This window comes from Gavialis gangeticus, unplaced genomic scaffold (assembly GCF_001723915.1).
Source record: "Gavialis gangeticus isolate Ggan-Ray unplaced genomic scaffold, GavGan_comp1, whole genome shotgun sequence".
Classification (NCBI taxonomy): domain Eukaryota; kingdom Metazoa; phylum Chordata; order Crocodylia; family Gavialidae; genus Gavialis; species Gavialis gangeticus.
In genome coordinates this window covers 191,669,231-191,680,145 of record NW_017729032.1, presented here as the reverse complement: position 1 = coordinate 191,680,145, position 10,915 = coordinate 191,669,231, and the positions used below count along the sequence as shown (strand labels likewise).

The following is a 10,915-nucleotide window of genomic DNA, read 5'->3' as shown; positions in this document are numbered from 1 at the left end:
GAGGGTGAAGGTACTGGGGACATGCACAGAGGCAGGTAGCAGCTGTGGCTCCAGCCCAACCCCAGATCAGGGCTGAAGCCAGAGGTGCAGCAGCTGTCTACCTCCTCTGGCTTTCCCTTACCACGTTAAATGGGGAAAAATCTTCATCTTGGAATCCAGTAAATACAAAAAGTGAGATTTACTGTCACAGCTGCCACTCTAGCACCTTCTAGGATGCCAGGATCCAGAGTGGCATCCATTGAGCCTTCATCCCCTTTCAACATGACCTGAGCAAACTGAACCCAAGAGAGGAATTCTCATATCATTGCCAAGCCTTGACTACCACCAGGAATAAGAAACATACATTCATGTCTTTGTCTTCTTCTCTTCCTATCCTTTTTGCTTTCTGTTATCAAGAGTTCTGCCAAGACTCCTTCTTTTGCAGCACTGCTGCAAACCTGTAGCAAGACAGGCAGTTTAACCCCTCCCCCCAAAAAAACCAACCAAACAGAACAGCCCAACAATGGAACAAGTTTGTCAAGTCTCAGAGTGGCTGAATGGTAAAGCACAGTCTTATTTTCCTCTGGAAGCTACACTGCAAGTAAAAGCATCCAAACAGAAGCAGCATTGCCTAACTTTGCTATTCTTTTCACTCCTCTTCTTATTCCATCTTCAATAAAGCAAAACCAAACAACAGCAACATCAGCATTTCCAGACCACACTCTCTCTCTTTCCAGTCAAAAAAGTTAATGCCATCTTTAATACCATGTAAGAGGCTGTCAACAGTGGGTTTTCCATATAAAACTCTACAGTGCAAGTGAAAGAGAATAAATGATATTGTCAAAATAAAAACCTGACTTAACTGTTTAGACTTTCAATGCTCTGGTTAGATTTTCAATGTTTGTCTTCTTGTGTCCTTTATAAATGGCTAAAATAAATTAATAAGGATTGCTTGCTATGGGACTAAACAAGATGAGGTCATTGCCCTCAGTGACAGACCTCCCATAACAACTTTGACTCGGAAGCCCATTTATTTTATGAATAATTAACAAAACAAGGGGCTAATCATCATGCCATGCTCCTCTAGTCTCTCACCAGTTCCTCTTTCTGTCCAACAAGATAAAAGGAAAAGAAAATCTCTTATTCCTTTGGGGACAGCTCTTTAGCCTGGAGAGAGGATAGGTGATAAAAAAGAAATTCTACACATCCACCCTAAGTCAACCTTTCTGGGGAACTGGGACAAAAGAATGAAATGCTAAACTCCCTCACCAGCTAGAAGTGATAGGAGAAAGGATAAGGGAAGACAAAAACTTGACAAATACTTTTGACTTCATACCTTACCTATCTGGCATCATGTTGAAGGAGCAGGCAGAGAAACAGGCTGTCACTTGTCCATCAAACTGGTCCTGCCTAGCTATGTATTTTAAGATACCATTAATTTTAATACAAAAATATGAAGGGATAAGTTATTTTGTTTCCAATGGAACAGAATTATCTATAATCCTGTCTGTTGCTTGCCCTGATACCTCCACACACTTTTCTTCTGCTCTGTTCATGAGAGATGATTTCAGGCCATTTTTTTCAACAATACTGCCATCAAGTGTGAACAAATGGTATAAGAATTAAAATATACAAACATCTTGGCTAGGGGCAGAAGTTACACATAAACTGGTTTAAATGATCAGAAACTGGTTTAAACCTGTAATAGAACAAAAGTTCAGTGCACATATACAAGTTTCAAAATGGCCAGAACTGATTCAAAGTAAACCTGATTGAATGTAGTATATCAAACTCAACTGATTTGGGTCAAACTGGCTTATGCAAATTCTGTCCCAGACCCCTTTCTTATTTAAGTTAAATCAGAGTCCTCCAGCATCCCAGCATGCTCTTTGCTCCAGAGAGCAGGGCTGGACCCATCCCTCTGCTCTATAGCCCGAGCAGGGGCAGGGGTGTGGACAGACACCAGCCTACCATGGAGAAAGGATAGGTGAAAAAAAGAAATTCCACACATCCATCCTAAGTCAACCTTCCTGGGGACCTGGGAGAAAAGAATACAATGCTAAACTCCATCACCAGGTAGAAGTGATAAGAAAAAGGAGAAGGGAAGACAAAAACTTGACTTCATACCTTACTGATCTGACATCATGTTGAAGGAACAGGCAGAGAAACAGGCTGTCACTTGTCCATCAAACTGATCCTGCCCCGTGAGGCAGAGGAGTAAGAAAGGGAGTTTATTCCCCCTTCTCTCCCCTCAAGGGACTCCAGCCAGGGTCTGCCAGCCTCAGCTACCACCTCTCCTGCTCACCCACAGCCAGGCAGACAGGGGTTTTATACATCCCTCTGTCCCCTTGCCCACTGGGGACCACAGCCAGGGTTTGCCAGCCCCAGCCACTGCCTCTCCCACTCACCCACAGCCAGACAAACCTGGGCTGTTGTCCCTGGGAGTGGGGTGGGGGGCAGAGAAGGGATGGAGGGAAGAATTAACACCCTCCCTGACCCCTTCACCTTAAGGGGGTCATGGTGGGACAGGGTCTTGCCATGCCCCCACCCCTGCCTCTGGAGCAGCAAGAGGAGGAGGGGAACCCTGATGGGGCAGCACCCTCTGTCACTGTGCCCTGGGGAATGCAAGCAATGAGGGGGTTTATTCCCCTCCCCTTTCCTGTCACACTAGCAGGGACCCCAGCCAGTGTCTTCTTGGTGAGGTGGAGCAGCCCTTCTCAGGGTCCCCCCTCTCTCTCCCCTTGCTGCTCCAGCAGCAGGGGCACGGCATGGCCAAATGCCCGCTAGCATGGCCCCATTAAGGTGAAAGGGCAGGGAGGAAGTTTATTTTTCCCTCTGTCCCCTCTCCCCCCAGGGACTGCAGCTTGGGCTTGCCAGCCCTGGCCACCACCTCTGCCACTCACCCACAGCCAGGCAGAGATGGGGTTAATACTTCCTTCTGTCCCCTCTGCCCCATGGGACTGCAGCTGCTTCTCCCAGCCCCAGATGCAGCCTCTATTGCTCCCTGCATGGGGTGAGCAACAAAATAAGCCCTTGGGGAGGAAATAAACCTGTACCTTGCCCCCTTTGCCTGAGGGGGACATTCTGGCCAGCCTCTGGCCCTGTCCCTATTCCTGCCGCTAGAGTGGTGAGTGGGGAGGGACCCTGACAGGAGCAGTAGTGATGATGTCCTGGGGAGTGCAAGCCTCTTCCCAGCAGTGGGGGTTGCAACTGCAGGCTGGAGCAGGGTAGGCAGACCTGCAACAAACTGTGCAGGGTGAGCAGTGGCACCAGGGCTTGGAGGGGTGACCAAAGCCCCCAAAACTTCCCGTAGCATGCCACTTCCACTTTCCCTGCACAGTCAGTGGCAGTTCTGCTCAACCTGTTTCTGCCCCTGCTTACACTGAAGCCCCCTGGGAAACCATGACAGGGCTCATGTCCCATGAGGGTCACCCCCCTTACTGCTCCAGTGGCAGGGGTGGGGGCATGGCTAGAGACCAGCCAGCATGTGCCCCTAAGGCAAAGCAGAGGAGGCTTATTCTGTGGCTCACCTTGCACAGGGAGCATTCAGCAGAGGTAGTGGCCAGGGTTGGCAGACCCCAGCTATGGTTCCCCGAGGGACAGAGGGGGAGGAGGGGGAATAAACCCCCTCCCTGCCTCCTTTGCCTCAGGGTGTGATGCCAGCTAGCCTCTGGCCATGCCCCCACCCTTGCTGCTGTAGCAGCAAGGGGGGAATGCCAGACAGACCCCAGCCCAGGTACATGCCAGTGAGAAAGGGAGGGAGGAATTAAACCTCACGCCCTGGCCAGTTCCCTTGAGGCTACTACCAGGCATGCCCCCCCCACCCACACACAGCTTCCCAGCAGCTTAGGGCGCACTCTAGTGCCCCCTGGCCTCTGGTCTGAGACAGTGCAGGCATGTGCCTGTATTTTGAGTCAAAAGGGAATGTCTAATCACTTGCAAATTGGTTCAATCCAGGCAGGTTAGACTAAACTGCGAAGACTGAATCAATTCAGGCTCCAGGTTTTGAATGCTATCCCTAGCCCTTAGGGACTCAGAGCATAAATCATTGTGCCTCTTTAGAATTATCACACAGCTCTAACTGTGTAGGTGGCTCTATATCATAAGCTAATTCAGGCTAAATTAACCTCCTTTAGCTTCCAAATAGTTTGCCTCACTTTTCTGTAGAAGATTTAAATTTTGTCAAATTATGTGACACAACCCATTGCTTGCATATGAAGTGCATGGGCACACATATACTGGCTACAAATGGCTTGTTCACAGCTGCATGGCTCAGGATAGGTGTGTGCAGCACCAGCCACAGGTACTGGTTTCAAGCAGGTGCCAGAATGGTAGCCTCCAGGGAACCTGAATTTTCCACAGCAGCAACAGCTTGTACCACTGCAGCAGCCCCCGTGCAAGGAGGTAGCACTTAGCATCTTTCCCCTTTCCTATGCTTGGAACCTCCTTCCTGTCCCCTTCCTCCCAATGTTCTTATTTATACCTTTACTTTTCTATATTTCTTGGTACTCTCCTTTTCAAAATCCTGAATCAGCCTATGGTATAAAGCCTCAGGCATTTTTACCACCCAGAATTTTCCTAATGTGGACAGCACTATTACTGAAGACCAATATGAACAGTTTCTCTGCATTCCAGAACTTTTCCCTTTTGACCCATGTGTTGATGGCCACAGTAAAAAAGTTAAGGTTTTGAACTTAACACCTTACTTACAAAATTTAAATGAACAGGTGCTATAGATCCGAAAGAAAAAAAAAATCTTACTGGGTTCAAGGGCAATAGGAATCAACAATAATTGAAGAGATAAAATAGTTCTTGAAACTGAGCTCTTGGTTTTGGACAGTATTAGGTAAGTCAAAGAATTCTTTTAAACTATTGGTTCTAGCAGATGACCTCCGAATCTATATAATATTGTATATAATATGTTGTTTGATAAACTGAAGATAACTTGACCAAAAATACACACCTATTCCTCATAGGTAAGTGTGCTGTGAGGAGCTGATAATAAAGTTAAAAGTAAGAAAAATAAGGGCTAAGAATTTTGTTGTAATTATTTATATATTGGCTACAAGTATCCCTGTTAACTATGATAGGCAATTTTGTTGAAACTCTTTAGATATATAGTAGTAGTTGTAAATACTTTGGAGGAGAGGATTAAAATCTAAAGGGACCATGTTAAATTAAAGAACTGAGCTACAGACAATAAAATGATATTCAGCAAAAATGAATGGAAGGTGCTAAACAGAGAAGGGAAAAAATAAAAAAGGCAAAAATGCAGAATGTGGAATTAAACTGGATGTCCAGTGCTGCTATGAAGAATTTATGGATTATGGTGAATCATGAATAGGATATGAGACAGCAATGAAATACTGTCACAAAAATGCAAATACAAATTTTGGTTGCTTTAATGAAAGCATTGCAATGAAAGATGTGGAAGGTGATCATCCTATACTACTCAGGGCTGTTTAGATATTACCTTGACTATAGTGTCCGTTTTTAGGTATCACATTTTAGGAAGCATTTGAAGAAGCTGGAGGACATCCAGAGACAAGCAAAGATGCTAAAGGGTTTGGAAGGCAAACATACAAGGAAAGGTTGAGAAAACAGTTTTGCTCCTTTTACAGAAAAGGAGATTAAGCAGGGAACATGATTAGCAGTTTTCAAATATTTGTTCTCTTTTACCATAGACAAGGGGCACTGGGTTTAAATACAACAAAGGAGATCTAGATCAAACTTCAAGAAAAAAAATCCTATTAACTGTTAAAATAGTGGAATAAACTGCCTAGGGAAGTTATGGAATCTTCTTCTTTAATTGTTTTAAAGAAGCTAAATAGGTACATCTCCAGGATAATTTACAAATCACAAATTTTTCCTCTAAATCCATTCAACTCTTCAAACCTATTAAGATCATAAATCAACGCACACATTAAACTGGAAAAACTCTAAAAAAGGAGAGTTAAAATTAAGCTCCCTTCACTCCCTAGCTAGCCACAAAGGGAATTCTTTGGTGCACTACCCCTACCTCGTAACTCCAAGAAGTTTAAAGAATGTAGATATTGTGAAATAATATTCATTGAAAAGAAGAGTTTGAACTTTTCCTTCACATTGCTGGCTTGAAATCAACTATAACTACCCAGAAAATACAAGACAAGAAAAAGAATAAAAGACCAAAGCACTATTGGGAACAGCTCAATGTAGCTACTGTTCAAAATGTAAGAAAGATGATAGGTTTTGTGACAGAGATAGAAAATAATAAATGGATGGAACAGTTCCACTGTGGACATTGTGTTTAGATCTTTTCATCCTATTTTAGATAGCCCTATAATCACAACTTGCAACCTGTCTAGCCATAATCAAGTTGCAAGTTCCTTTTGCATTATAGAAGAGATTAGTTCTGGAAAGGGCCTTGAAAGAAGGTTAGATAAAGGCTTTGCAAATTCTAACCATTCTGCCATTTAGGGGTGAAGGGAAAGGTCTTGGCAATGTTCATAGAGAAAAAAGAATCTTTAAAATATAGATAGAACAGTTGAAACAGATTTGGCATTAGACTCAAAGATGGCAAGCAAATTAAGGGACACATTATCCCGCTTGATAGTGTTATTGTCAGTGGAGATGCAAGAATTGGGGAGAAATGAAGACTTGATTGGTGAGTGGGAGATCAAAAGTGTAGGTTTTGAAGTGGGCATGTTCAACTTGAATTGGTGGCTGATAGTCCCTATGCCAGAAAGATAGGTGGATGTACAGGACTGGATGGAGAGAGAAAGATTTTTAGTGGAAAGGTAGATAGAAACAATTTTGGAATTAAAAACATGAAGAATATGAAGGCAGGTAGTAGGCAAATTATAAACAGAGAGAAGTTTGGGGTCAAAACCTAGTCCTTTGTGCTTCCATGTGGAATGAAATGGGAAGAAGAGAGCCCAAAGGCAATACTGAAAGTGTAATCAGATTAATTAAACAGAGAAACAAGAGGTTATAATGCCTTGAAATCCAAGGCTGATTTCAAAAGGCAGGAAGTAACCAGTAGGAGTGTGCAAAATGGGCCATATTCAGTTGAGATTAATTGATTCAGATCACTGTCCCGATTCGATTCGGCCGAATCCAAATCATAAGATTCAATGCCAATTTAGAGAATCAGCAATCTGGCAATAGACACAGCTTTAAATTTTTTTTCAGCATTCCTTGAGGTACCAGGTGTGGCTCGTGAATGCAGAGAAGGTGAGGCGGATGGAGCATCCCACAGAAGCATGGTGGGGGGACGGACCCCTGCATGCTTGGCAGCAAACCTGGAAGTGGACCAGAAGTACTTCCAGTCCACTTTCGGATCTGCTACCAAACACGCAGATGCCCCCTGCTCCCCGTACCCCTCCAGCTCAGTGATCAGACATGGGCGGACCCCAGGTGCCCCCCCAGACCCAGGAGGCACCAGTTGCTAAGCCAGGGGTGCACGGGAGGTGCCCAGTGGACCCAGAAGTGGACCAAAAATGCTTCTGGTCCACTTCTGGGTCTGTTGCCGAGCATGCTGGGGATCCCCCCCCCGCACTCCTGTGGGATGTTCCATGATACTGATTCAGAGAATCAGTGTTTCAGCTATATGCACAGCTTTAAATTTTTTTTATATATCTTGAGATACCAGGCACAGCTTGTGAATTCTGCAATGCTGGGGCAGATGAAGTGTCCCACAGGAGTGCAGGGGCAGGGGGGGAAGCACGCTCAGTGGTGAACCCGAAAATGGACCAGAAGCACTTCCAGTCCATTTCTGAGTCTGCCACTGAGCACATGGGGGATCCTCCCAGGCTCCCCCCAGCTCAGCAATTGGCTGTGGGGGGACCCCAGGTGTCCCCCCAGACCCTGAAGGCACCAGTGACCTAATCAGGGAGCAGCAGGAGGGTCCCCTGAATGCTCCGTTGCAAACTCAGAAGTGGACCAAAAGTGTTTCTTTTGGGACCGGGTCCACCACTGAGTGTGCTGGGGACCCCTCCATGCTCCCATGGGATGCTCCATCTGCCCCACAATCTCAGTGTTCACAAGCCACCTGGTACCTTGAGGTATGTAGACAAAACATAAAGCTGTGTCTATGTCTGAATCGTTGAGTCTCTCTGAATCTCTCTGAATTGATCTCTGGAGAGATTAAAGGGTCTCCTGTTTCAATTTGGATTTGGAGATTCAGACACCGAATTGGGCTGAATCTCCACTGAATCAAATCAACAACCAAAGCTCGCACAGCCCTAGTAACCAGTGTTCTCCAAATTCACTAGTATATCAAGGATGATAAGTATGGGTAGGACTCGGCCAGGAAAGGTCATTTGAGACACTGATCAGAGCAAGTTCAATTAAAGAGAGAGAGTAGAAATTAAACTGACAGATGTCAAGGATGGAATTGTACAAAAGGAACTTAAGGTAAAAGCCATAGCCAACATATTAAGTTAACTTCTATATGAAAAAATGAAAAAGATGGGGTAGTATTAGGATAATAGAGTAAAGACAGAATTTTGTTTTCAGAATGAACCAAAAAAATAACCTTGTGGTATATTTGTATGAAATTTCTTAATGTTCTATACTTATTCAGAGGGAGCTACATGGACCTTTTTTGAGGCACATGGGGAAGAATCAGAGCCTTTATCAAAAATATATACCATGAGGCCACTCTATTCTATCTATGTGTTTCAGTATCATTACAGAGTAGGAGAAATCACAAATACCCCAAATAAATATGAGGTGCCTCAAAGACTGCGTCCACATGAGTGGTGGACTGTGAAGTTGTTACTGCATAGTCATTTATGCTTATGCTGTGCAGTAATTGACATTAGTGCACAGGACTGTCCCCGCACATATTTTTTCAGATGCTGCTCCACAGTAACTTGTTACTACTGCACAGTAGTGTTGCATCATGGTTAGTGTCTGCCAATGCTACCTGTGTCTGGTGTAGATGTGTCCAAAGTGAATGAAAATGCTCTGCTGAGTCCTCCTACTTGTAGTACTATTTATTAAAATAAAAGAAGCAAATAATAAATGTGGCATAGTGATTATACTCTATTTTAAAAATTCAAGAAGAAACTGCTGAAATAGCAGGCTGATGTTGCACAGCTGAAATGCAGGCATTCTAAGACAAAGTTGAGCTTTGCGTGAATACATGGATTTTTTTTTTAAGTCCTGACTGGTGGTTTGAAAATGGATTTACTGAAAGAAAATTCCAGGAGTCAAATGTTGAACACCATAAAACAGTCAGTACTCTGTGGAATTACGGGTATGAAGGTATCAATGAAAAAAGTACAGATTCATCAAAGAAAATCATGGCTGGGAAACTGGAGGAAAGCAAGGCATAATGCTTTACAAGGTATGGATTAATTGGATATCCCTTTAAATGGATTAATTGGATATTCCCTTTAAAATATAAATGGTACAGTTAGCCAATGCAAATGTCAATGGCAAAAAAGGGGAAAAATATTAAACAAGTGAAAACTAAAAACAGACAACTTAAAAAGTAAAGGATACTAGCATTTCATTCATTTCTGTCTATGATAAAAGCCTGCCACCCCTTTCTAGCCAACTATGACATTCTGATTTCCCTTGAGTGATAGGTAGTGCTTGCTAATGTGCTATGTATATATCATCAGCCTTTTGTACACCTACACATATGCACTTCAACACTTATTTTTTTCTGCAGCTGATGGCTGAAATTGCACCAAAAAGCCTCCCTTCAACAATCCATTAACAGAGTGTAGAAGAAAGTTCCAAGGATAAAAAAAAATGTCTTGCAACATTCTTAAGGGATTTCCTACTCTCCTTACTGCAATAATAAAAATCCCACAGTGCGGGAATCCTTAAATAATACTAACTCTTTGGAAGCCTACTTGATAAATTAGAACTATTTAACAGTTAAGGTAAAAAGAATAATACTAGCAATTATATTATGTAACATTTTAAGTGAGAAGTATTTTCTTATCCTCCAGAAATCAACAGCTAATTCAGTGATGAATATAAAATTGAGTTCAATAGTCAAAGAACAAGATAATAAAAGATATAATAATCTAAAACTACTATTACCAAATATATGCTATTAATATATATTAGAGATGGTTGGGAATTTATCTATTCAAATATCCAATGAAAAATGTAGTTCTCTTAAAAACAATCAACATTTTTACTTACTTTTTTCTCCTTTCTTCCAATTTCCCCATTGAGAAAACTGAAAACATTTTGTTTGCTTTATTTGGTTTCACTTGAAGTTACTCACTCCTTCCTTCCCTGGGCCATCACAGTTATTGCCATCTTGCACATTTGGTCTTTTTTTAGGGACAACTCTCTCTCATGCAAGAGCTTTTTTTGTAAAGCAATGTCTGCAACATCACAAATAACCCTAACTCTAAACAGAGATTGTAAAATTCCTAAAAACACAGTTCTTACTCACTCTATTTAGTTCAGTAACATATTGATTTATACTTACTTATATTGCTAATCTGCACAAAAAATCTGTGTCTTTTAAGTGCTTCATTCTTTTTATTTGGCATGCAGTACTCCTCAAATTTGGAGTTTTACACTTAACCACATATTTTGACCTGTAAAGGTAAGGGTGCTATTAATAGCCAGGACTTCATCCCCTACAATACACAGGAAGGCTAAGGGTTGACCTTGCTTTTTTTCTCTTCTGATACCATTCAAGCCTCGTTCCCTGCTATATTGCCCAATATCAGAATGGCAGGCAGAGCATGGAAAACTACTATGACTAACTGTCCTTTTACTTAGACTGTAACTGTGCAGGAAGATCACTTAGAGGTCTTCTTCTATGCGACTATACTGCTCCATTTGCTTTCAGTTTCCAAATCCTTTTTTTAATTCAGAACTCAAATTCTTTCAAGTTCTTTCTCATTCACCACTTTTGATGCTATGTAGTGATCACCAGGGGTCCTGGTTTTCCCTGATTAAAAAAAAAAAAAAAAAA

At 42.6% G+C, this 10,915-nt stretch overlaps 1 protein-coding gene across 3 annotated transcripts in view; it reads right to left on the bottom strand.

Moving 5' to 3' along the window:
* The window catches only part of IL1RAPL1 (interleukin 1 receptor accessory protein like 1), a 1,649,761-nt gene that overhangs the window by 704,000 nt on the left and 934,846 nt on the right, over window positions 1-10,915 (bottom strand). The window contains exon 1 of one of the 3 annotated variants that reach the window (XM_019524640.1): window positions 843-904. The exons of the other annotated variants lie outside the window; for them this stretch is intronic. The gene's annotated coding sequence lies outside the window, so the exon portion shown is untranslated. Of the gene's footprint in view, window positions 1-842; window positions 905-10,915 lie in introns of those variants that run through there. 3 annotated transcript variants of the gene reach the window in all.